The sequence below is a fragment of the Bos mutus genome, chromosome 21 (genome assembly GCF_027580195.1).
Source record: "Bos mutus isolate GX-2022 chromosome 21, NWIPB_WYAK_1.1, whole genome shotgun sequence".
NCBI classification, from domain to species: domain Eukaryota; kingdom Metazoa; phylum Chordata; class Mammalia; order Artiodactyla; family Bovidae; genus Bos; species Bos mutus.
In genome coordinates, this window is record NC_091637.1 from 25,434,222 (window position 1) to 25,459,491 (window position 25,270).

A 25,270-nucleotide genomic window follows, 5' to 3' on the forward strand; every position below is an offset into this window, starting at 1 on the left:
CAAACTCCACAGCCACCTCACTGGGACCACTACATTCAGTAAGCTGTGTTTTTAAACAAGTCCACTTCATCCAAATTGTTAAACTGACCACAAGTTGTTTGTTTATACCCCTCTCTTACTATTCTGTAATATCTGTAGGATCTATAGTAATGCAGCCCTTTAATCCCACCCCGCCCTGTTTTTAACTAATGTGTATTGGAGTTGCTTTACAATGTAGTGTTACTTTCTGCTACTCAGCAGAGTGAATCAATCACACAAATACATACACTCCCTCTTTTTTGGAGCTCCTTCCCATTTAGGTCACCACAGAGCACTGAGAAGAGTTTGCTATACACTAGGTTCTCATTAGTTATCTATTTTATACGTAGTATAAAAATGCAGGGCTTCCCTTGTGGCTCAGCTGGTAAAGAATCCGCTTGCAATGTGGGAGACCTGGGTTCGATCCCTGGGTTGGGAATACATGTATACATATATATGTGTATATATACATATCTATTATATACACATATATGTGTGTATATATACATATGTATTATATACATAGTGTGTATTGATACTAAGGGTCAGCAGTATTCATATGATGGGTCAGTAGTACTGATATGATGGGTCAGTAGTATCAGTCAATAATATCATTCCCAATCTCCCAGTTCATCCCACCCACTCCCGGCCACCCTTAGTATCCATACGTTTTCAATGTCTGTGTCTCTATTTCTGCTTTGCAAATAAGATCATCTATACTATTTTTCTAGATTCCACATTCATTCTTGTTGTCAGTAATGAGCGTTTTCTTTCTGTTTCTTTACCAGTTTATCCATCTATGAATCCCTTCAAAATGCGTGTTTGGGTTTGATGGTTTGGATGCGTGCTTGCTACCTATAACTGAGATCTACCTTGACTTTCCTACATCCTTCCTTTGACATTGCCACTCATCTTCCACCTCCTTCAGCTGGAAGCATGTATCACTGATGCTGGGCCTTTCTTCTTTTCCAACCTGTGCGTTTAGGGCTATACATTTTCCCATAAGTAGTGCTTAGCTGTAACCCACAAGCTCAAAACATTTTTTTAAGCTTGTATTTACTTAGAGATTTATCTATCTATTTCTGCAGTGCTGGATCTTTGCTGCTACACGCAGGCTTTCTCGAGTTGTGGACAGCCTGAGCTGCTCCTCATTGTGGTGTGAGGACTTCTTATCATGGTGGCTTCTCTTGTGAGGAGCACAGGCTCTAGGGCACATGGACTTCAGTAGTTGTAGCTCCTGGATTCCAGAGCATAAGCTCAGTAGCTGTGCTGCACCGGCTTGGCTGCTTTGAGACATGTGGGATGTTCCTAGACCAGGAATCAAACCCATGTCCCCTGCATTGGCAGATGGATTCCTATTTACTGTACTACCAGAGAAGTCCTCAAAATATTTTTAAATCTACATCGCAATTCCTTCTTGGACATATAGGTATTTAAAAGTGTGTTGCTTACTTTCCAAGCATTTAGAGATTTTCTGGTTGCCTTCTTGCTATTGATATCAAGTTTAACGCTGCTTTGAAGTCCACCACTACTTCTCTGTGTCCATCCCACTGTCCTAAAGGGTTGGGGACCCCCAGTCCTCAGTCAGCCCTCAACCTGTCTAATGCACCTTGCCCCTCCAAGTCCAAGTGAGAAGAGAAGTTGGGAGTACATCTCATCACCTTCAATCTCTCTTTCCCATTTTGTCTGCCATTTTTTTGTCCTGCCTTCTTTTTTTTTTTTTTAATTTTACTTCCTCTGGGTCTAATTCTCCTTCTTGAATGCAGCTAATATCTCATTAAGAATATGGACAAGGCTCTAAACCACAGGAGAAATTTATGAGCCAAGTCCTCTAAATTGGTTTGAGAGACACTAAATAAAGAAGAAAATAAGGGAGTTTGAAATTTTCTTCTCAGGAAAATAGCCTGGCTTGCAAGGCTATTATTCTGCTGCATAATCATATTTTTGATTGTGTCAGGAACTGAATATGAGTGTGGCCTTCCTTTCTGCATCCCGCCAGTAGCATTCTAATCTCTTCCCCAGCAGATTGTTGTCCAGGATGAATCAGGTGAAGGTGAAAGAGAAAATCCCATTAACTTGGTAAAAATACTTCCCTTCTTGCAACCACGGAAGGGTCTGTGCACACTGAGAGCAGCCATGGTCAATACCTGTACAGAGTTTCTATTTTGGAACACGGTTTCCATTCACGGTTGTTGTTAAAGCAATAACAATGGACTGCTTTGGTTACTGAGCTAAGCAGGTTCATGAGATTATGTCCCAGTCTTGGGCACGTAGATGGTGCGATGCTTCTGGGACCAGAGTGGGATTGGAAGTGAGGATCCACAGTGACTCTGAGGAGTTCCTACCTTCCTGTGTTTGAAGGGTGGGCATGGGGACAGCCAGGCTAGAATGGGGTGCGGTTTGCCTGGAACACTGAACACCTAAAGACATGCTGTCAACAAGCGGAGCGATGCTGAGGATTGTGAACCAGGGCAGTGGCAGTGAGCGCCAGCAAAGTGTGGACAAAGAGGTCAGTGAAAAAGGGAAAATGCTTGGCTTTTCTGTTCCTCCCTTCTTTTCCTGAAGCACAGAGAACTCATTTACAAATCTCACTCATTTGGAGTGATTTAATTGTCTTACAACAGACCAGTAGCCAAAGAGATGTTTAGGAAATTGAACCTACATTTCTAATCTGAGTGCCATTTCATTTGCGTCCTTATGTAATTATTTACCTTTTCAACACTGGCAAAGAGCCTTTAACAGATTTTTCTTTTAAAGGAAGAGAATCAGAGCTTCCCTGGTGGCTCAGTGGTAAAGAATCTGCCGCCAATGCAGGACACACAGATCTGATCCCTGGTCTGGGTAGATTCCACACGCCAAGGAGCAGCTACTGCAACTACTGGGCCTGTGCTCCGAAACAAGAGAAACGATTGCAGTGAGAAGCCCTCATGCTGCAACTAGAGAGTAGCCCCTGCAACTAGAGAAAGCCTGTGCAGCGATTAAGGTCCAGCACAGCCAAAAATAAGTATAAATAAATCTGTTTAAAAAAAAAATAAAGGGAGAGAATCGGCCTTTTATCTTCTCATAATGAAATTGGGTTGCACGACATGGATGAGCAGTGAGTCCCTGAGGGAAGTGATACAACCAGCTCTGCTCAGTCTTCCTCTGCCCCTCCCCACCCAAAGCCTCAGCAGGGGGTCCTTTTCATAAATAATCAGGCTGACTCAGGTATATTGAGCCGTTTCCGCTGTTAATTCTCACCTGCTACTGCTGCTACTAAGTCGCTTCAGTCGTGTCCAACTCTGTGCGACCCCATAGACGGCAGCCCACCAGGCTCCCCCGTCCCTGGGATTCTTCAGGCAAGAGCACTGGAGTGGGTTGCCATTTCCTTCTCCAATGCATGAAAGTGAAAAGTGAAAGTGAAGCTGCTCAGTCGTGTCCGACTCTTAGCGACCCCATGGACTGCAGCCTACCAGGCTCCTCCACCCATGGGATTTTCCAGGCAAGAGTACTGGAGTGGGGTGCCATTGCCTTCTCTGGTTAATTCTCACCACTGTAGTTAAAATCTCAAAGCCCTTTCTCATGGGAAAACAGCAGACACTTGTAGGAAGTTCCTTTCTTAGGAGGGGAGAGAAGTGGTTACAAGTTCAGGTCCTAGAACAAGATGTCCAGACTCAGATTCTGGCCACCTGGCTTGCCGGCGAGGTAACCCTGGACAAGTAATGTAACTTCTTCAAGCATCAATCTTCTTATCTTTAAATGGGGGATAATGATAGCCCACAAATCTCACTGGATCTCTGAGAAGAATAAATGAGGATGTATGTCAAAAGTGCTAAGTGGAGTGTCCAACAGAGAGTAAACATGTTATGAAAACAGTCACTGTTGTTCTTATTTTTGATGGTTTCCCTCCATAGATGTCGCAGGGCTTCCCAGATGGTGCTAGTGGTAAAGAACCCACCTGCCAATGCAGAAAATGTAGGGATACTGGTTCGATCCCTGGGTCAGGAAGATGCCCTGGAGGACGGAATGGCAACCCACTCCAGTATTCTTGCCTGGAGAATCCCATGGACAGAGGAGCCTGGTGGGCTATAGTCCATGGGGTCACAAAGAATCAGATATGACTGAAGTGACTGAGCACATATACACTCCACAGGTGTCCGTGTCCCACGCTGACTGCCCGAGTAAACCGGATCCCATCCTTCAGCCTGCACACCTGCTCTCAGCGCTGGGTTCCCCGGGACACAGACGACCACACGGCCGATCACCTGGTGTCCTCTGACAAGGGAATATCTCACAGTGACTGAGTGACCTAGGCTGGATCAGAGGGCTGGCTGCACCTGCTGATACGAGGGGTTCAGGGGAGCCGCACAAGCCAGTGTCTCCAAAATGACTCAGACCAGCAGAGGCACGCTGCAGGACACTGACTTGGCTGTCCCCGGGAGTAATTAATCTCCCTGAAACTGACGGCCCCTTCAAGGCAGGCAGCCACAGTGGCTGTGTGCATCGGAGCTGCAAGACTCCTCTGCACATGTGAAGATGTTTGTGAGCACAGATGATGCCCCCGCGGGCATCCTTCAGAGTGGGAGCAAACTGCTATGGAAAGTCCAAATGACCTTGAGCAAGTCACTGAGCCCTGGCATCCTCACCAGGAAAACAGGCAGGTTGTTGTGGGGGATTCCATCCTTGTGCGCAGGGCACCATGTGGAAGCCAGAAACCAAGGAGCACCAGCCTTCTTCCTTCAATGCATTTGCAGACTTCTTGGTGGGGTGGGGTGGTGACAAGGATTGAATATGGCAACTTGACCTTTTGGAGGCTGACCCTCTGACCGGGGGCACTTGGATGAAACTTGGAAAAGAAATCACAAACAATAGGCAATGTGCTAAATGAGGAGGGTGATGGGGGTCAGGGGTGGGTGCGAGTCTGGGCAGAAGCTGGGTAGAGGGCAGAGCAAGATGGGCTACCTATTATTATGCACAACATCTAGAAGTCAAAATGAGGACTCTATGCTTTGTCTGTGTCATATTGCCTCTGTCAAAATGTCCCTCTCGGACTCCCCTGATGGCTCAGTAGTAAAGAATCCACCTGCCAAGGCAGGGGACTCAGGTTTGATCCTTGATCCGGGAAGATCCTACGTGCCTTGGAGTAGTAACTAAGCCCATGGTGCCACAACTACTGAGCCCACACTCTAGAGCCCATGTTCTGCAGCAACAGTAGCCATCACAATGAGAAGCCTGGGCACCACACCTAGCGAACAGCCATGGCTCTCCAACACTAGAGAAAAGCTGGTGCAACAACAGAGACCCAGCACAGCCAAAAATAAATAAATAAAAAAAATTTTAATGCCCCTCTCTTCACAACTGCAGCTTCACGGGTCTACTCCCCAATACCCCACAGTGTTCCGGATACCCCAGGTCAGCTCTGAACACAAGGCTGCTGCTTGGCTGTGGCCTTCTTCAGTGAGGCAGGGACAGTGAGCTGCAAAGAGCAGCAGGCTGAAGGGTAATCCCCGTGGAGTTTGAGTAATGGCTCTGCTTGTTGATAGCTGTGTGACCTTGGTCAGGTTGCATGGCCTCTCTGTGCTCTTCAACCAGAGTCCGTCCCCTTCCCCTGCCCCTCAGCTGTTTGTTCTTCCCTGTGGAGTCTGGGGGAGATGATGAGGCAGGAGAAGCTTCATCTAGTCAAGCAGGAGAACCAGTGTACAGGCTCCTGTGTTCCTCCATTTAGGGTGTCCTGTTGGGTTACCCCAGTGCCTCCAGGGACTCGGTAAGACACCTGAGTAGCAGAAACCTAGAGAATGGCTCTCTCTCTCTGGGTATCTGAAGTGCATTTCAATGTGAGTTAGAGAAGAGATTCAGGACAGAGGCTACCCCCCACCCCCCGATCTTTTGGCCATGTTGCATGCACATGTGTTTCCCAAGGAGAGGAACTGGCCAGCCTGACTGACCTCTTCAGCTCAGCATCTCAGAATGAGCTTGCCCCAACTCGTGTTCATCTGCATAACCTAGTTGTAAGCTTGTCTGGTGGGGAGCAGTGGGGGTGCGTGGCATCACGTCACTCTGGAAGGCTGCAGGGGAAACCAAGTCCCTGTTTCTAGTTCCAGCTCGACCTTTGTCCTGAGGGCCCATCTAGCCAGTTGGACGTCCTCCCTGGGATGTCCTGGTTTGTTGCTCCTGGCCACAGAGAGGTGCCCTGGTATAGTTCAGTGGTTAGATAGCCCTCCACCCACCCCTCAGCCCCCGACATCGCAGCACCACTCTGCCAACACCTTCCTCTTCCCACAGGCTTGAACCTATCTCTGTCCCCTCATGATGATGGCCTGGAGCAAACTATTGAACCCTTCTGAGCCTCAGTTTGCTCATCTGCAAAATGGGAACAGCAGAAGTAACTACCCAAAGGGGTGCTGATGAGAACTAAGAAGAATTAATATATACACAAAGCACTTAGAAAAGCATCTGGGGACTTCCCTGGTGGTCCAGTGGCTAAGACTCCGTGTTCCCAAAGCAGGGGGCACAGATTCAATCCCTGGTGTGGGAACTAGAGCCCACACGCCACAACTAAATTTCCCCTGTGCTACAACTAAGACTGGAGCAACAAAGTTAATTAATTATTTTAAAAAAAGAAAGAAACATGTCTGGTTCATAGCGAATACTATATAACATTCCTCAACCAGCTGTCTATATGGACTTATCTTTGGCTGAGGCCTCAGTCTGTTCTGGCTGCTATGACAAAACCCTGCAGACTGGGTGGCGTGTAAACAACACAAATGTGTTTCTCACACTTCTGGAGGCTGGAAGACGGAGACTGGGGTACCCGCATGGACAAGTAAGGGCCCTTTGTCACGTTGCAGACTTCCCACTGTGTCCTCACAGGGTGGAAGGGGCCAGGGAACTCTCTGGGGTCTCTATGATAAGGATGCTAATTTCATTCATGAGGGCACTATGCTCATGACCAGTTTGAGCACAACTAGGAGCTCCAGTGGCACAATAGTTTAGTACATGGTACTTATACGGTAGCACATGCAGAGCAATGCCAAGGTTGTGAGTTTGAGCCTCACTGGAGCATAACCCTTTTGGGCCTTCCCAGGTGGGTGAAAAAACATGATTGAGTGACTTAGCACACACACATGCAGACCCAAATAAATAAATAGATAAATACATAAACTTGTTTTTTTTTTTTTTTTAAAGAACACTGCCTCTTTCTACTCCAACTCCCTACCCCTGGCCTCATGTCCCCTCCAGTCTAAGGTCTTTGAGAATCAGCAGCATTTGGGGGATCAGGCCAAGAAGAAGCTCAGATGGAAACACATTCAGTTTGAATTACTGGAGTGGATTTCCATGGTCCACAATGATTTGTGTATAAAGAAGCCACTCATAACAAGGTTTCCCTGGCTATAAAGTGGCAAGATTCAAACCATGGCTTGACTGACTTGATCTTTAGACTCCACTGTATTGGCTTTCATGTGTTTATGGTGGTCATGACAGGCTTTTGAGTCTTTTTTTTTTTTAATTTTTGACCACACCCTGTACCAACGTGCTGATATCTGATCTGATAGAGTGCCTGAAGAACTATGGACAGAGGTTTGTGACCCTGTACAGGAGGCAGTGATCAAGACCATCCCCAAGAAAAAGAGATACAAAAAGGCAAAATGGTTGTCTGAGGAGACCTTACAAATAGCTAACAAAAGAAGAGAAGCTAAAGGCAAAAGAGAGAAGGAAAGATATACTCATTTGAATGCAGAGTTTCAAAGAATAGCAAGGAGAGATAAGAAAGCCTTCCTCAGCAATCAGTGCAAAGAAATAGAGGAAAACAATAGAATGGGAAAGACTAGAGATCTCTTCAAGAAAATCAGACATATCAAGGCAATATTTCATGCAAAGATGGGCTCAATAAAGGACAGAAATGGTATGGACCTAACAGAAGCAGAAGATATTAAGAAGAGGTGGCAAGAATACACAGAAGAACTATACAAAAAGATCTTCATGACCCAGATAACCAGGATGGTGTGTTCACTTACCTAGAGCCAGACATCTGGAATGAGAAGTCAAGTGGGCCTTAGAAAACATCACTACGAACAAAGCTAGTGGAGGTGATGGAATTCCAGTTGAACTATTTCAAATCATAAAAGATGATGCTGTGAAAGTGTTGCACTCAATATGCCAGCAACTTTGGAAAACTCAGCAGCTGCCACAGGACTGGAAAAGGTCAGTTTTCATTCCAATCCCAAAGAAAGGCAATGCCAAAGAATGCTCAAACTACCATACAATTGCACTCATCTCACATGCTAGCAAGGTAATGCTCAAAATTCTCCAAGCCAGGCTTCAACAGTACATGAACCATGAACTTCCAGATGTTCAAGCTGGATTTAGAAAAGGCAGAGGAACCAGAGATCAAACTGCCAACATCTGTTGGATCATCGAAAAGCAAGAGAATACCAGAAAAACACCTACTTCTGCTTTATTGACTATGCCAAAGCCTTTGACTGTGTAGATCACAACAAATTGTGGAAAATTCTGAAAGATGGGAATACCAGATGACCTTACCTGCCTCCTGAGAAATCTGTATGCAGGTCAAGAAGCAACAGTAGAACTGGACATGGAACAACAGACTGGTTCCAAATTGGGAAAGGAGTATGTCAAGGCTGTATATTGTCACCCTGCTTATTTAACTTATATGCAGAGTACATCATGAGACAAGCTGGGCTGGATGAAGCACAAACTGGAATCAAGGTTGCCGAGAGAAATATCAATAACCTCAGATATGCAGATGACACCACCCTATGGCAGAAAACAAAGAAGAACTAAAGAGCCTCTTGATGAAAGTGAAAGGAGAGTGAAAAAGTTGGCTTAAAACTCAACATTCAGAAAACTAAGGTCATGGCATCTGATCCCATCACTTCATGGCAAATAGATGGGGAAACAATGGAAACAGTGGCTGACTTTGTTTTTTTTGGGCTCCAAAATCACTGCAGAATGTGACTGCAGCCATGAAATTAAAAGATGCTTGCTCCTTGGAAGAAAAATTATGACCAACCTAGACAACATATTAAAAAGCAGAGACATTACTTTGCCAATGAAGATCCATCTAGTCAAAGCATGGTTTTTCCAGTAGTTATGTATGGATGTGAGAGTTGGACTATAAAGAAAGCTGAGCACTGAAGAATTGATGCTTTTGAACTGTGGTGTTGGAGAAGACTCTTGAAAGTCCCTTGGACTGCAAGGAGATTCAGCCAGTCCATCCTAAATGAAATCAGTCCTGAATAGTCACTGGAAGGACTGGTGCTGAAGCTGAAACTTCAATACTTTGGCCAAATGATGTGAAGTAGTGACTCACTGGAAAAGACACTAATGCTGGGAAAGATCGAAGGCAGGAGGAGAAGGGGACGACAGAGGATGAGAAAGTTGGATGGCATCACCAACTCAGTGAACATGAGTTGAACAAGCTCCTGGAATTGGTGCTGGACAGGGAAGCCTGGTGTGCTGTAGTTCATGGATAGGGTCGCAATGAGTCGGACATGACGGAGCGATGGAGCTGCACTGCTCCATGTGCGATCTTAGTTTCCTGAGCAGGGTTGAGCCCACACTCTCTGCATTGGAAGGTGGAGTCTTAACCCTTGGACCGCCAAGGAAGTCCCTGCTTCCTTAAGCAAACACTGGTTAGCCTGTTTGCAAAGCCTGGTCAGCGCCAGACACCGTTTCCCACTCTCCATCTCTTCCCATGTGCTTTCCTGTCTTGTGGCCTCTGAGCAGCCTGGACACCCCACTTCCCCAAAGTGGATTCCACACCACTGTCTTGTGTGGGAGCTTTCCCAGCCTGAAATGGCCTGGCCAAGTCATCTATGTGGCTCCTGTTGATTTCTTACTGGACTGGCATGCAATACTGACACCTGTGAAGCTGCGATGAAGCTCTGAACACATCATGCCACGCTCTCTGCAGCAGAATCAGTTTCTGATCACCTGGTAAAGTGAGACGTCTCTCCATGAAGGCTCCCTTCTGGAAGTCCTGAGGACTTTCCAGACATCTGTTAAGGGGAGAAGGATTTTAGAAGCTAATTTATCTCACTGATTCACTGATGGGAGCTCTTTAAAAATACATCTGTTTATTGGCAGCACTTTGTACAAGATATAAAAATCAGTGGCAACTGTCACATTTAAGGGAAAATAAAACAAGCATGTAAATGCTCAAGGAGCTCTTAATGACGGATGTTATTTTCTTTCTAGCAGCCAGCATCGTGATTCCGAAGTCCACCGGACATCCTGGGATGTGGGCAAGTCTGCAAGAGAAACCTGACTTTCTGCTCCTTTTGGTCCTGCTTCCTAACAGGCCCCTGGGAGACCAGCCCTACGGGGGGAAGTGCTGGAATTTGGCCAGTACCAGCTGCTACGTCAGAAAGACTTAGTGCTCACGCACTGTCCCCTGGTCAAGGTCTCGGAAGTGAGGGAGAATTATGGTACCTCAAGGCAATGGCACCCCATTCCAGTACTCTTGCCTGGAAAATCCCATGGGCGGAGGAGCCTGGTAGGTGCAGTCCATGGGGTCGCTAAGAGTTGGATACAACAGAGTGACTTCACTTTCACTTTTCATTTTCATGCATTGGAGAAGGAAATGGCAACCCACTCCAGTGTTCTTGCCTGGATAATCCCAGGGACGGGGGAGCCTGGTGGGCTGTCATCTATGGGGTCGCACAGGTCAGACACCACTGAAGTGACTTAGCAGCTTAGCAGCTGCTTTAGAAATAAAGAAACTGGTTCCTTAGGTATCACACAGATCCCCTGGAGAAGGGAAAGGCTACCCACTCCAGTATTTTGGCCCGTTATGTGTGACATAGGTTGAGAAGACTTGGGGACACCCTAAAGAGAGACAGGTGCTGCATTATGACTGCATCACGGTCACTCCAAGTGACTGGCTCTGTTTAGAGGCAGGAGAGATGGACGGGTCCTGAAAGGAGCTCCTTCTCTCCAGATGCCCTTCACTGTGTTTTCAGGGGGCTTCCCTGTTGGCTCACACAGCAAAGAATCCGTCTGCCAATCCAGGAGACACAGCTTTGATCCCTGTGTTGGGTAGATCCCCTGGAGGAGGGCACGGCAACTCCAGTATTCTTGCCTGGGAAATCCCATGGACTGAAGAGCCTGGCAGGCTACAATCCTTGGGGTCACAAAGAATCAGACACAACTGAGTGACTAGGCATGGGTGTTTTCAGGGATTTGGTGGCAAGTTTGAAACTGCAGAGGCTCCCTTGGGCCACCAGGGGCTCCTGTGAGCCTAGGCAAGAATCATCTGTCAATAATAGAAGATCTCAGGGCTGATACCCTGGGGCAGCGTAGGGCTGCCAAGCTATGGTCCGTCTGGCTGCTCCTCTCCAGAACAGCTCTGAATGGTCTGTTTTCTAAATCAGGCCTCATATTCCACTCCATGAGACAGCCCCAGATAGTGTCCAAGTCCAAGGTCACAATAGCATCCTCTGGTAGACTTGGGCAAAAACACGTTACACTCAAGGGCTTCCCAAGTGGCTCGTTGGTAAAGAATCTGCCTGCCAATGCAGGAGACAAGCACACACGGATGCTATGCTCAGGCTGCAACGTGGCTATGAGTTTACTTTCATTTTAATTTTAAAGAATTGGCCATTGGGAGATTTTACATAAGATTCAGAATCTCTGTTTTTGGAAGATTGTCAGATCTGCTGCCCTAAACCTATATTTCTGCCTTGCAGTGTGTGGATGCATGCTCAGCTGTTCAGTTGTGTCTGACTCTTTGCGACCCCATGGACTATAGCCCACCATGCTCCTCTGTCCATGGGGATTCTCCAGGCAAGAATATTGGAGTGGGTAACCATGCCTGCCTTCAGGGGATCTTCTCGACCTAGGGATCCAACCCATGTCTCCTGAGGATCCTGCACTGGCAGGCAGATTCTTAACTTGCAAACATGTAGTCAGAGCTAAGTTGCCAGTGTCCCCCACCTTTTAAAAAAAATATATTTATTTGGCTGTCTTGAGTCTTAATTGTGGCATGCAGAATCTTCACTGTGTCATGCGAGATCTTTCCTTATAGGCTCGGTCTTTGCCATGCGCACACTTAGTTGCTCCATGGAGTAAGGGATCTTAGTTTTGTCCCCTGCATTGCAAGGCAGATTCTAACCACTGGACCACCAGGGAAGTCCCCCGTCAGTGTCTCCTTCAGACTGCTCCTGAGTCTCATTTTCCATAGTCCTCACCACTCCCTATCATCTTGGACCCAGCCTCCCTCAGTCATCACGTCTCCTGCCCAACCTCTGGAGGTATTTGATTTTGCTCTTGAGAGGCACGTGCTGCTTAAAAGTAGACTGTGAGTTAGAACATACAATCTTTTTTAAACATTTATTTTTAATTGCTTTACAATATTGTGTTGGCTTCTGCCATACATCAACATGGATCAGCCATAAGTGTACACATGTCTCCTCCCTCTTGAACCTCCCTCCCACCCCCAACCCCATCCAACCCCATCCCACCCCTCTAGGTCATCACAGAGCACCAGGCTAAGCTCCCTGTGTCCCTCATACAGCAAATGCCCGCGGGCTATCTATTTTACATATGGTAATGCATATGTTTCCATGCTACTCTCTCCATACATCCCACCCTGTCCTTCCCCCACTGTGTCCACAAGCCTGCAGAACATGCAACCTTTGCTACACAGTGAGGTCAAGAGCCCTGGGCTTGGCAAAGACTTCATCTGTGACCACAGGACCTGCAGCTTCCATCCACCAATCCTCCAGTTCCTTTCGGCCACCTCCTCTTCACTCCAGAAGGAGGCTGGGTAAAGTTCACTTGCCCATTTCCCTGGACAGGTGTGGGTCAGCAGAGTCAGCAAGGCCTGGCTTCAGGACCCTTCAGGGTCTCCCGTGTGGCCTGGTTATCAAGGGCTGCAGGAGGTGCTCCCAGCTTGGTAAATACTAAGTTAGATCTCTCCAACATACACTGGAGAAGTTACACATGTGGCAGTAGCCATCCAATGGGTTTTGTTCAATTGCCAAGTCATGTCTGACTCTTTGTGACCCCGTGGACTGTAGCACGCCAGGCACCCCTGTCCCCCATCATCTCCCGGAGTTTGCCCAAGTTCATGTACATTGAATTGGTGATGCCATCCAACCGTCCTATCCTCTATTGCCCACTTTTCCTTTTGCCTTCAGTCTTTCCCACCATGAGGGTATTTTCCAATGAGTCAGCTATTCGCATAAGGTGGCTAAAGTATTGGAGCTTCAGCTTCAGCATCAATCCTTCCAATGAATATTCAAGGATGATTTCCTTTAGGATTGACTGATTTGATCTCTTTGCTGTCCAAGGGACTCTCAAGAGTCTTCTGCTGTACCACAGTTTGAAAACATCAATTCTTCGGCGCTCAGCCTTCTTTATGGTCCAGCTCTCACATCCGTACATGACTACTGGAAAGACCATATCCTTGGCTATACGGACCTTTGTCAGCAAAGCGATGTCTTTGCTTTTTAATACGCTGTCTAGGTTTGTCATAGTTTTCTTGCCAAGAAGCAATCATCTTCTAATTTCATGGCTGCGGTCACCATTCACAGTGATTTTAGAGGCCAAGAAGAGAAAATCTGTCACTGCTTCCACCTTTTACCCTTCTATTTTCAATGAAGTGATGGGATTGGATGAGAATTCATGATCTTAGTTTTTTTTTAATATTGAGCTTTAAGCTGGCTTTTTCACTCTCCTCTTTCACCCTCATGAAGAGGCTCTTTAGTTCCTCTTCACTTTCTGCCATTAAAGTGGTATCATCTGCATATCTGAGGCTGCTGATATTTGTCCCAGCAACCCGATGGGTAGCAGACACTTCACCACCTACAGAATTCCCTTGGTTCACTGCCACCTTGGCTTGTTCTCTGGGCATGTCTCTGAAGCCCTAGAAGAGATGGCATGGGTGGCCATTGGATGGGTGAGTGAAGAGGAGTGGGCTGGGTGGGACCCTGCAATGGCAGAGTCTTCACAGGTCAGTGCCCAAGAGCTTCAGTAAATACTTTGGACAAGAGGCCAAGGATATTCTCTAGGGCCAGGCAGGCAGTGACATATTAAGAGAATCTAGACTCAGGACTTCTCTGGTGGTCCAGTGGCTAAGACTCTGCACTCCCAATGCAGGGGACCCAGGTTCAATTCCTAGTCAGGGAACTAGATCCCACATGCTGCAACGACAACAACAAAAAGATCCTGCGTGCCACAACAAAGATCAAAGATCCCTCGTGCTGCCGCTAAGACCCAGAGCAGCCAAATACATACACTTAAAAATTAATAAAAAAGAGAATCGAGAGTCCTTAGTGTCATTACCTCTTTTCCTTCTTTTCCTGCAAAATTCCAGTTGCAAAAGCATCTCTCTCCTGTGCCCCTGGGGTAAAGAATGCCTCCCAACTGGGAGTCCATGAGATGAGATGGGATGTAGACATGGTTGTCTCAAACTGGGCTCTGCCGACTAGTGACCAGTGAGGGAGCCTGGGTGGGTCTCTGTGCTTCCTCACAAGAATGGGGTGGGTGACCCCCAACTCTCAGAGCTGCCCGCTTACACAGAGCAGGAACACAGGAGAGCATGACATACCTATCCTGGTGGGGAGCCATAGGTGCTGGAGGAGTCTGATACTCCGGACCATCTGGGGAGTGGGAGGAGCCTGGCTTCGAGGGAGCGCATTGCCGCACACTGTCCATCTTCTGGGTCCCCACGTCCATGCAGGGACCGCCATTCAGCACCTGGTTGAATTTCACATCCCAGTCACGAAGGGGGTGGGAAATGAGAAGATAAGTCCAGACCATTAATTATTAATTACCTTTCTCTGTTTAGAATCCTTGTTCATTGCAGAACACAAAGCAATCTTCTCATACCCTACTAATGCCTTCTCTTCTCTGAGACCAGCAAGCCAGAGTCAAGTGAACAGATGAGGCCTGAGAATTTATGTGAAATTTATGTGAGACCCAAGCTCAGGATGGTGGGGGACACACTGGTGAATGATGTGTCAAAATCAATAGACCCTACAGCCATCTTTTTATTATTCTTTTTCTAAGTATTTCTTTTAAAAATATTTAATTATTCTTATTTTATTTTTATTTTTTGGCCACGCAGCATGTGGGATCTGAGTTCCCTGACCAGGGATTGAACCTGCTGTGCAAAGTCTGTCAGTCATGTCCAGCTCTTTGTGACCCCAAGGACTAAAACCCACCAGGCTCCTCTGTACATGGGGATTCTCCAGGCAAGAATACTGAAATGGGTTCCTATTTCCTACTCCAGGGGATCTTCCCAACCCAGGGATCCGAACTCAGGTCTCTTGCCTTACAGGTGGATTCTTTACCAACTGAGCCACCAGGGAAGCCCATTAAACCTGCAGCCCCCTGCAATGGGAGTGTGGAGTCCCAACCACTGAACCACCAGGAAAGTTCCTCCTCTTTTTAGTCCCAATAAACTGAACCACAGGGAGGGGCAGCCTGACAAAAAGAGGGTTGACTACGAGAGGCTGGGCTTGTAGCTGTTTGCTCCCCAGGTAAGACGTGGGGCAGAGCCAAACCTGCCTCTCCGAGCAGGACATGCAGGATCTTAAGGGATCTCTAATTCAGAAAAAAATAAGGATCATGAGGGCTTCCCAGGTGGTGCTAGTGGTAAAGAACCCACCTGTCAGTGCAGGAGACACAAGATACTCAGGTTCAACCCCTGGGTTGGGAGGAACCCCTGGAGGAGAGCATGGCAACCCACTCTAGTATTCTTGCCTGGAGAATCCCATGGACAGAGGAGCCTGGTGGGCTACAGTCCATGGGGTTGCAAAAAGTCAGACATGACTGAGTACGCATGCACACACACATAGATTGATGTGGGAGCAAGATTGAAAGAGGACTTTGGTGATAAAGAAGTAACAGTCAAAGACACAGTCATCTAAGACCTAGAAACACAGATTTCTTTCCAGACACAGCCTCTACTGTTTGTCCTTCTGTGATTTTTCCAGGGCTGGGGCAGAGGATATTGAGGCCACGTCAGCTTGGACAGCAAAGCTTTGGCTACAGGCAGTGCTGACAATTGGCTGTGTCATGACTTTAGTGGAAAGCAGGAAATCATAAGATGCCTCGAGTGATGTCCATTGTGGGAGTGAACGTGTCTCTCTGGGTCTAGAAGGAAAGAGAGGACGTTTGTGCTTCTGTCCAGACAGAATGAGCTGGGGCTTGGTGGGGTCCATGGTTTAAATCATGGCTCAGGTGGTAAAAATTCTGCCTACAGTGAAGGAGTCACAGGAGACATGAGTTCAATATCTGGATCTGGAAGTTCCCGTGGAGGAGGACATGGCAACCTGCAACATTTTCTAAGGAGCATTCTCAGAAATCAGAGTAATTGCTGAACAAGAAGACAGGTTTTAGGAGAACCAGAATCCACTGAGCATGTAGATCGATTAATGATAATGTCCTTGCTCGCTTGGAGATGTGGCCACCGGGGAGAGACAGGATTTTTGAAGCTGGGCTTGCTAAAAGTGCCCACATTTCTCCATTCTTTTATAGACACTGAGATGGATATTTTAATGTTTTAACTGGGTCCCAGGGACGGGAGACACATGCTTTGATCATCAGCAAACAATTCTGCCTTGTGGTTGATACAGATGGAGTCCAGGTCTCGTCCAGGGAGTTGAGTCTAGAATGTCCATGTGGCCAGTCCACTGGTCCACTGGACAGGAGCACCTCTCCTGAGCATTAGTTAATAAGACAGGGGAGGGCTTCCCTGGTGGTCAAATGGTTAAGACTCAGCCTCCCAATGCAGGAGACACACGTTCAATTCCTGGTCCAGGAAGATCCCACAGGCCTTAGAGCAACTAAGCCAGCCTGCCTAGAGTCTGTGTTCCACAACCAGAGAAACCACTCCAATAAGAAGCCTGTGTACCGCAACAAAGAGTAACCCCCACTCTCTGCAATTGGAGAAAGCCCCCATGCAGCAACAAAGACCCAGAACAGCCAAAAATAAATAAATAAATCTTGAAAAATTATATCAAATCTATCTTTAAAAACAATACAAGGAGCAGACTATTTCCAACAGGAGGGCCATCTTGGAAAGAATATTTTTATTTTTTTGCCCATGCTGTGAGGCATGCAGGATCTTAGTTCCCCAACCAGGGATCAAACCCACACCCCTGCACTGGAAGTGTGGATTCTTAACCACTGGATCACCAGGGAATTCCCAGGAGGGCTGTCTTGGAAGCTGAGCAACTGTTGTATTGATGGAGGTCTGGATTCAGGTCCACTCATGCCCTCTTGGGGCTTGGTACACAGGCTGTTCCTCTGCATGGGGCCTCACTGCTGTGCCAGCCTGGACCACACCCTCTCAAACGGGTCAAGTTCAAACATCATTCCCTCAGATGTTGTTATGAACTTAACTGTGTCCCCTGCTCCCCTCAGTTCATAGGTTCAAGACCTTAACTCCCAGAACTTCAGAATGCGACTGTATTCGGGGATGCGGGCCTTTCAAGAGGTAACAATGTAAGAGGAAGCCATATGGGTGGACCCTAATTCAATATGACTGGGGTCTTTACAGGGCATCCCAGGTGGCTCAGTGCTTAAGAATCTGCCTCAGTGTAGGAGATGAGGGTTCGATCCCTGAGTCAGGAAGATCCCTTGAAGTGGGAAATGGCAACCCACTCCAGTATTCTTGCCTGGGAAATCCCACAGAGAGAGGAGCCTGGCGGGCTACAGTGTATGGGGCTGCAAAGAGTCGGACACAACTAAGCGTGCACACACACACACACACAAAAGGGGTCCTTATAAGAAGAGGAGATTAGGACACAGACACAGAGGGAAGACGAAATGAAGACCCGGGGAGAAGGCAGCTGTCTTCAAGCCAACAAGAGAAGCCTCAGAAGAAACCAGCCCTGTTGACACCTGGATCCCAGGCTTCTCACGTCCAGCCTTGAGAGAAAATAAGTTCTTGTTGTTTAAACCCCACCCCCAGCCTGTGGTACTTTATCATGACACCCTAGGAAATTAACACAGGTGTCCTGGTTGCACAAGAACCAACTGATTCAATGCAGGCAGCCCAAGGTGGGCACAGGTGACCTCCCCAAGGCCCACCGCCAACACTGTATCGGTAGGATTGATAGGCTGCCCCCTAGAGCTGGGACTTCCGTCTTAGCAAGTCTGGGGACAGGTTGAGCTGCGAAGGGATAGATTTTTGTCACTGTTCCCAGGGCGTATAGGAGGAGCCTAAGGAACAGTGAGGGGACTGTCATCTTATTTTGTGTATGTGTGCTCAGTCACATCCAAATCACGAGACCCTATGGACTATAGCCTACTGGCTCCTCTGTCCACAGGATTCTCCAGGCAAGAATACTGGACTGGGTAGCCATCCCTCCTCCAGGGGTCTTCCCAACCCAGTGATCGAACCCTGTGTCTCTTATATCTCCTGCACTGGCAGGCAGATTCTTTACCACTGTGCCACCTGGGAAGCCCCGTCATCTTACTGCTGTGTCTTAAAACTCCTCAGGGTCTTTTACTTGTCTACAGTGCCCAATGAAATACCATTTTATGAGCCAACTCCAGGCAGTTGTTGAGGATTCTGAGGCCTCATTCTGGTTGTGTGGGAAAGGATGTCATGATTGATCAGCAATGTCTGCTCCGGGCAAGCAGAGGAGGCATGACAGAGTGTCCAATCTATCTGCAGCTTCTAGAACATAAGGATCTCAACCTGAGCCAAGGAAAAGTCAGTGTAGCCAAAGAGAGCTGGCTGTGATGATGAAGATCATGCACTTCCAGGACACCTGTTGGCTGTCAATGCCAACCGTTGGATGACAAATAGATGTCACCTCTGGCCAACCTGTTATGGCCACCTGAGCATGAAAATTCATGTCCACGTTCATGTTCGTGGAAAGAGCATAATATTTTAAGCCCCATGTCTGCCACGGATGTGGACTGAAGGAGTGACTGCTTCTTGGATCTTGCTCAGTCTGCAAGGGGAACCTCAGGGTTTCTTTGTGTCACGCTGTCCCAAGGTTGAGGACGAAATGCCATTCTGGAGTCTGCGGGGTTCTATGAGCCGAGGCATTAGGAGTGAGATCTTTTAGAGGAAGGGTCCAAATCCTTCTGGAGCCTGGCTTCCCTCCCTGGGGCATGCACACCACAGAGGATGCAAGAATGTGGCCCAGAACAGAAGGTTACCTCTTCCCAGAGTGGTGTTGGTGGTAGGCTGTCTTGCTTTATAGTAACACAGAGTTGCATTATGTAGTAGGATAAAATACTTAAAAACTTTAAGTATTTAACTAGGTACTTTAAACTAGGTACTTCCCTGGTGGTCCAGTGGTTATGATTCCACCTTTCAGTGTAGGGGACATGGGTTCAATCCCAGGTCAGGGAACTAGGATCTCACATGCTGGGTGCCAGTGACACCTGCAAGCCACACTACAGAGCCAACTAAGACCCGACACACCCAAAAATAAATATTTTAAAGAAAGCTTTAATAAAAAATACTTTAGGCATAAAAAATACCAAAAGAATCTCAAAATATTTAAAAATTCCCAGAATGGAGTATAAATTACTTGGTGGCGGTGGTTTAGTTGCTCAGTCATGTCCAACTCTTTGCAACCCCAGGGACAGTAGCTCACCAGGCTCCTCTGTCCAGGGGATGTCCCAGGCAAGAATACATACTGAACATGAAATGTGTGCCTTGAGGCCAGTTGTTTACTGAGACATAGGGGCACATTCCCTCTTCTGTCCCTGGGCCAGCAGGCAGGCAGGACATGACTAGAGGGGGCAGGCTGCAGGCACACGAAGGATGCTTGTTTGGCTGGGAGCCCCTGCTATGCTACAGGAGGGGCCTCTTAGATGGCTGGGGCAGGCTGGGGATGCTGGGATCAGGGATCCCACCCTAACCTCTTCCCAGCTAGAATGCTGTCCCTCTATGTTCCCGTTGAAATAAGTTTTCCGAGGGGGCTCCATCTGGAGGACTTGAAGCATCATCATTCCTGGAGGGACCACCTTCAGGAATGGCCAGCATGGGGCATGTGTTCAAGAACACACAGAGGAGAGACTTCCCTGGTGGTCGAGTGGTTAGGACTTTGTGCTTCCACTGCAGGGGGTGTGGGTTCCATTCCTGGTTGGGGAACTTAGATCCCACATGCTGTACAGTGAGGCCAAAAAAAAAGAAAAAAAAATTTTTTTTAAAGAGAACACACAGAGGAAATCCATGGAGCACTGAAGTCCTTGGTGAAGCTAGAAGCAGACTCTAGAAGGGGAGGTCCACAAGGACTTCCTTTGTAAACACCTACTATGTGTTAGAGAAGCTTCCCTGATGGCTCAGTGGTAAAAGAACCTCCCTGCAATGCACCAGATGCATAGCTTCCCAGCTGGTGCAGTAGTTAAGAATCTGCCTGCCAATGCAGGAGATGAAAGAGATGCAGGTTCGATCCCTGGGTTGAGAAGATCCCCTGGAGGAGGAAATGGCAATGCACTCCAGTATTCTTGCCTGGAACATTCCATGGACAGTTGGGCTGTAGTTGGGCTGTAGTCCTGGTGGGCTATAGTCCATGGGCTCGCCAGAGACAAGAGTCGGACATGAATGAGTGACTGAGCACGCACTATGTATTAGGCTCTTTCATATATATCACCAAATATGATTTCCACAACAACCCAGCAAAGAAGGCGATAGCTTCCTAAGTTTGAAACAGGGAAAGAGTCTCAGAACGAGTTAGATGATTCCCTGGAGTAATAACTGACTGTAGTAGAAACCGGTTACAGAGGGACCACTTCCCAGGCTGAAACATGAATGACCTCATTTAACTACATAGTCACAATGTGGAACCGGTCACCAGAGTTAAGTGCAACTATATATATATATATAAGATATATATATATATATAAATATATATATATATATATATATACACATATAGTGTGTGTGTGTGTGTGAGTGCTGACTCTACATCAGGAGTGATTTCCTTTTAGCAACTTCATAGGATAGGTGAGAAGAATATAGGTTTCAAAATCAAATGATCTCTGTTTGGAAGACCAGCTCTCCTACCCTGAATTAACCTTGAGTAATTCAAGTTGCTTTTCTGATCGTAAGTTTCCTCATCAGGAAAATGGGGATGGTAATCCTTACTCTGGGAATTAAATGACAGCATGTAGAAAATGCTTAGCATACAATAAGTGCCCAACAAATGGAACGACTTTCAAGTATGGCTTCTCCTGGGATTTTATGAATGTGAGAACAGAAGCTCAAAAAGGCATCTGGATGAAATTAAGGTCATTTGACCAGAGGCAGAGCAGGAACTAAATGCTGATCTATCAGACACAGACCTCGGGGCTCCTTCTCCCGTGTGGACACAGGATAATTGATTTTCACAGGACTGCTCCCCAGTCATCAAGAACCATCAAGCTTTTTGATCGTAAGAAGCACAGAACACACTTGAGGAATATTTCCTTCCAAAACAAGTCAAATAGTTGAAAATGTTGCCATGTTTGATGTTTTAATGCGAACTTCAGTTATCTAAAAAATTCACTGACATGGACCAATTCCAGAGCCTCTGATGCCAAAATTCAGAACCTTTCCGGTCTTTCTCCACATCAGGACTTATTATAGCATTAGCCTCAGAGTCTTGGAACCTTGCCAATTTTATAAACACTGTTCTCTCTATTGTGGCTGGACAGGATAATTTAGGGACATTTTCCTTGATACCATTTCATTTTCCACTTACATCGTAGAAATACTGTCGAATCTAAATGACACTACACAAACCACCTTAGACTGCAGCTTTTGAGTCTGTGCTGTGATGGTGCGGCCTGGTAGTGTAAATATTTGTTGGAGAAAGATTAACAAGCAGGGCATTATATTCGGAATGGCTGCCTTTTTCATTAACCCTGTAAGAAAATACACCGGAGTGATAGCTAGTCCTCTAAATCACAACTTTCAAGCAGTTAATAGAACATTTATTTTCGGGCTAATTCAGGTTCGTACTGCTTTTAAAACCCTTTCTTTTACCATAACCTTGTCTATCTAAAATGTACATCTTAATGATCTAATGGCTGAAAATTTGCAGTAAATTTCCAAACATATTTGGGTGCAGAGATACATTATACTTCAGGCATTCATTACTTGAATGGCGTTCAGAAATATTAAACACAACAGGAAAAAAAAAGTGGGAAATTAATCACTTGGAATAAGAATATATTAAAGATTATACAGCATCAACTGACAGCTTACTCACAATATCTCTTTTGGATAAATGTGAAGTCATAGCTTCTAGAATAGATTTCCAGGGTAAGTTTGCACTTGACAATTTTCCTTCTTCTCGTGTGTCCTCAAAGCTACTACATGTCTTAGGTTGAGCCATCCCTGAAAATGTAGCTGTAATCCAAATTCAGTTTGTAAAGCACATCAAAGGCCTTGGATGTTGGACTTTCTGATGTCCTAAATCCACTGTGCAGCTTTGCAGAGACCACAGATCAGGTCATTACAGTTCATCTCAAGTGGTGGATTAAGGAGAAGGAGGGAAAGGACAGGAGACTCAAGGCATCGAACCCCTAATTGACTGGATCCACACTTCATGGAAAGGAGTAAGATTGCATCCTAGACAATGATTTTCTGACTGGATTCTGGGGAGGCTCAGCTAAACCCCCATGGTGATGAAGAAGACGCTGCAAGTTAATGCAGAAGTGCACTAACATGAAAACAGACTGGAGACCCTGCCTGGGACTTCATTTCTGGATCCAAAGCCACACGATGACCTTACTGAGCATCTAGTGAGAAGGTGGATCACCTTGGTCTTTCCTGACAGGTTTTCCTTTCCAGAACGTTCCTTATGGGCCAAGAGACGATTATAAAATTCAGTTCCCTAATGCGTTCTGCCTCCCACCCCCTCAAATCACCCAGACACATTCTCCACTTTTACAGTGACGTGGGAAAAAAAATATCTGAAACTCTGTATGAGGCTGCAGATGAGGACAAAATCAGAGGGAGCCTTGACATTTTAGACAGGCTGCCGCCAACAGAACTTTCCCCAGAAAGTTACATCTAATATGACCTTCATCAGCTACACTGAGAAGGATCTGTTCCAGGTTACTGTCAGCCACAAGAAGGGACTGAATTTTAAGCAATGAACTTAAGGAGAACAAATTTCCAACTTTGATTCAGTTTCAACTCAGACTCCCTAAACCCCTCCTTGGAGAAGAGCCGAGGACCCCGAAGGGAGAGGGTACAGCTCGAGGGAGTGACGGTGCTTGGAACACAGCCCAGCGCTCTTCCAGGCTTTACAGACCCGAGCCCCGCAGCCGAACACGGACTGCTGCAACGCAGAGCCGGCGCGGCTCCCACCCCGGCCGCCCCAAGATGCTGCTACCTGCCGGCGCCGTCCGGCCTCCCCTGTCCATCCAGGCGCACTCAGGGCGCCGTGCCACCGGAAGGGGTCCCGGCCCCGGGTGGCCGTGCGGGTCTCCTCGAGGCGGCGGATCTCCTCCAGCAGATCCTCTGCGCGCGGCCGGCCGGCTGGCTCCGTGGCCGGGGACCACCCCTCTTCCCCACCGTGCCCCACGCGACGCCCCGGTCCCCCGACCGCGCTGCGCTCCGGCCCCGCAGGGACCCGGGATGCGCCCGCAGTGCTTACCTGGCGAGGCAGTCCGGTGCGCTCGCTGCGGCGCGTGCTGGTCGGTGGCGCGGGGGGCGCTGCCCAGGCCGGCTGGGCGGGCTGCGGCTGAGTCAGCGCCCCGGCGGCGCGGGCGAGACCCGGCCAGCCGCCGAGAGGGGGCTCTGAGCGGAGCGGCGGCCGTCCTGGCATTTTAAAGGCGAGGCAGCTGGATGCTGTTCAAGCGGAAACGCAGGGAGAAACTTCAGCCCCTGGGGCAGAGCAGAGCGTGGGCCGCGCGGAGGGGGCCCGGGAGCCCCTTGCCGGCGCACACACCAGCCTAGGCTTTTCTGATACGCTCTTCACAAGCTCTCCCTTCAGATTTTTCCTTTATGGGAAAGCGAACACCTCTCTCAGGGCATCCTCCTTCCTGCATTATGCTTTTTAGTGAGACCAACGTTTGCATCAAAGTTAGGAGCAAGACCAGGAGGCCAGCTGGAAAGTCTGGTGAATGCAATTAGACAAGAAAAGGAAAAGGGGGTTAAAACATTGAAGTTGTGCATTTGTAAACAAGCCAGAAATGGGAGGGGGAGCTTTTTAAATACTGGGAAGTAGGAGAAAAACAGTGACTATATGCAGTAGAAGTGATTGTCTAACTGAAAAATCTGAACTGAAGATTGAATGAAATAGACGCCTTTTCCAAGGAACTGGCCGATTACAAAGTAAAGATACCAAATTAAGTCTTCTCCTGTATTTACTAACCAGTTAGAAATGCCAGTGGTGGTTGGGGGGGGGATCCCATTTTTACTACTAACAAAACCGTAAAAGCTAGGAGTATAAATTTACCAGGCAATATCTCCTACTTGGTCAATTTATATTCTTAACTTTTTATGGTTTTGCTAGTAGTAAGAATGGGATTTTTTCCCCACTGACATTTCTAACTGGTTAGTATTGATAAATGCATAAGAATATCTTTTGCTTGGGCTTTCCAGGTGGTGCAGTGGTAAAGAATCTGCCGGCTAATACAGGAAATATTAATACAGGGTTCGATCCCTGGGTAGGGGAGAAGGAGGACATTGCAACCCACTCCAGTATTCTTGCCTGAAAAATCCCATGGACAGAGAGCCTGGCGGGCTACAGTGCATGGGGTCGAAAAAAGTTGGACACAACTGAGCAACTGAGCGCATGGGTGCATGTGCGTGCGCACGCGCACGCACCCACCCCCCCCCCCACCTCCCCACACACACCCACCCACCCCCCCACACACACCCACCCACCCCCCCACACACACACACCCACCCCCCCACACACACCCCCCCCCACACACACACCCACCCCCCACACACACCCCCCCACACACACCCACCCACCCCCCACCCACCCACCCCCACACACCCACCCACCCACCCCCACACACACCCATCCACCCCCACACACACACCCACCCCACACACACACCCCACACACACACCTTTTACTTTGTTAAGAGCAGTGCTTACTCTGGGATGAAAAGAAGCAAATATTGTAACCTTGTCGAATTCTCTTTACTTTAAATTCAATCCAGTCGTCTTCAAATAGAATCTTCTATTTGTCAAGTAGAATCTTCTTTTTCACTGATTCTAGGTCTCCTGTGGAAGTGTAAAGACAGAACAGTCAACAAAATGTTGATAAGAAAGAAAGTAAGAGAAACTAGGCCTGTTGGATGTTGAAATGAAAGAATGCATAAGTAA

General features: G+C 47.4%; 1 protein-coding gene and 1 non-coding gene across 2 annotated transcripts in view; one reads left to right on the top strand and one right to left on the bottom strand.

Moving 5' to 3' along the window:
* CTXND1 (cortexin domain containing 1) overlaps positions 1–23,753 on the bottom strand; it is a 49,577-nt gene extending 25,824 nt beyond the window's left edge. Inside the window, exon 1 of the mRNA XM_070358421.1 lies at positions 23,583–23,753. The gene's annotated coding sequence lies outside the window, so the exon portion shown is untranslated. The remainder of the gene's footprint in view (positions 1–23,582) is intronic.
* On the top strand, positions 14,076–14,148 carry TRNAG-CCC (transfer RNA glycine (anticodon CCC)). Its single transcript has one exon. It is a non-coding gene; the product is annotated as a tRNA-Gly (tRNA).
* Positions 23,754–25,270: the final 1,517 nt, after the last annotated feature.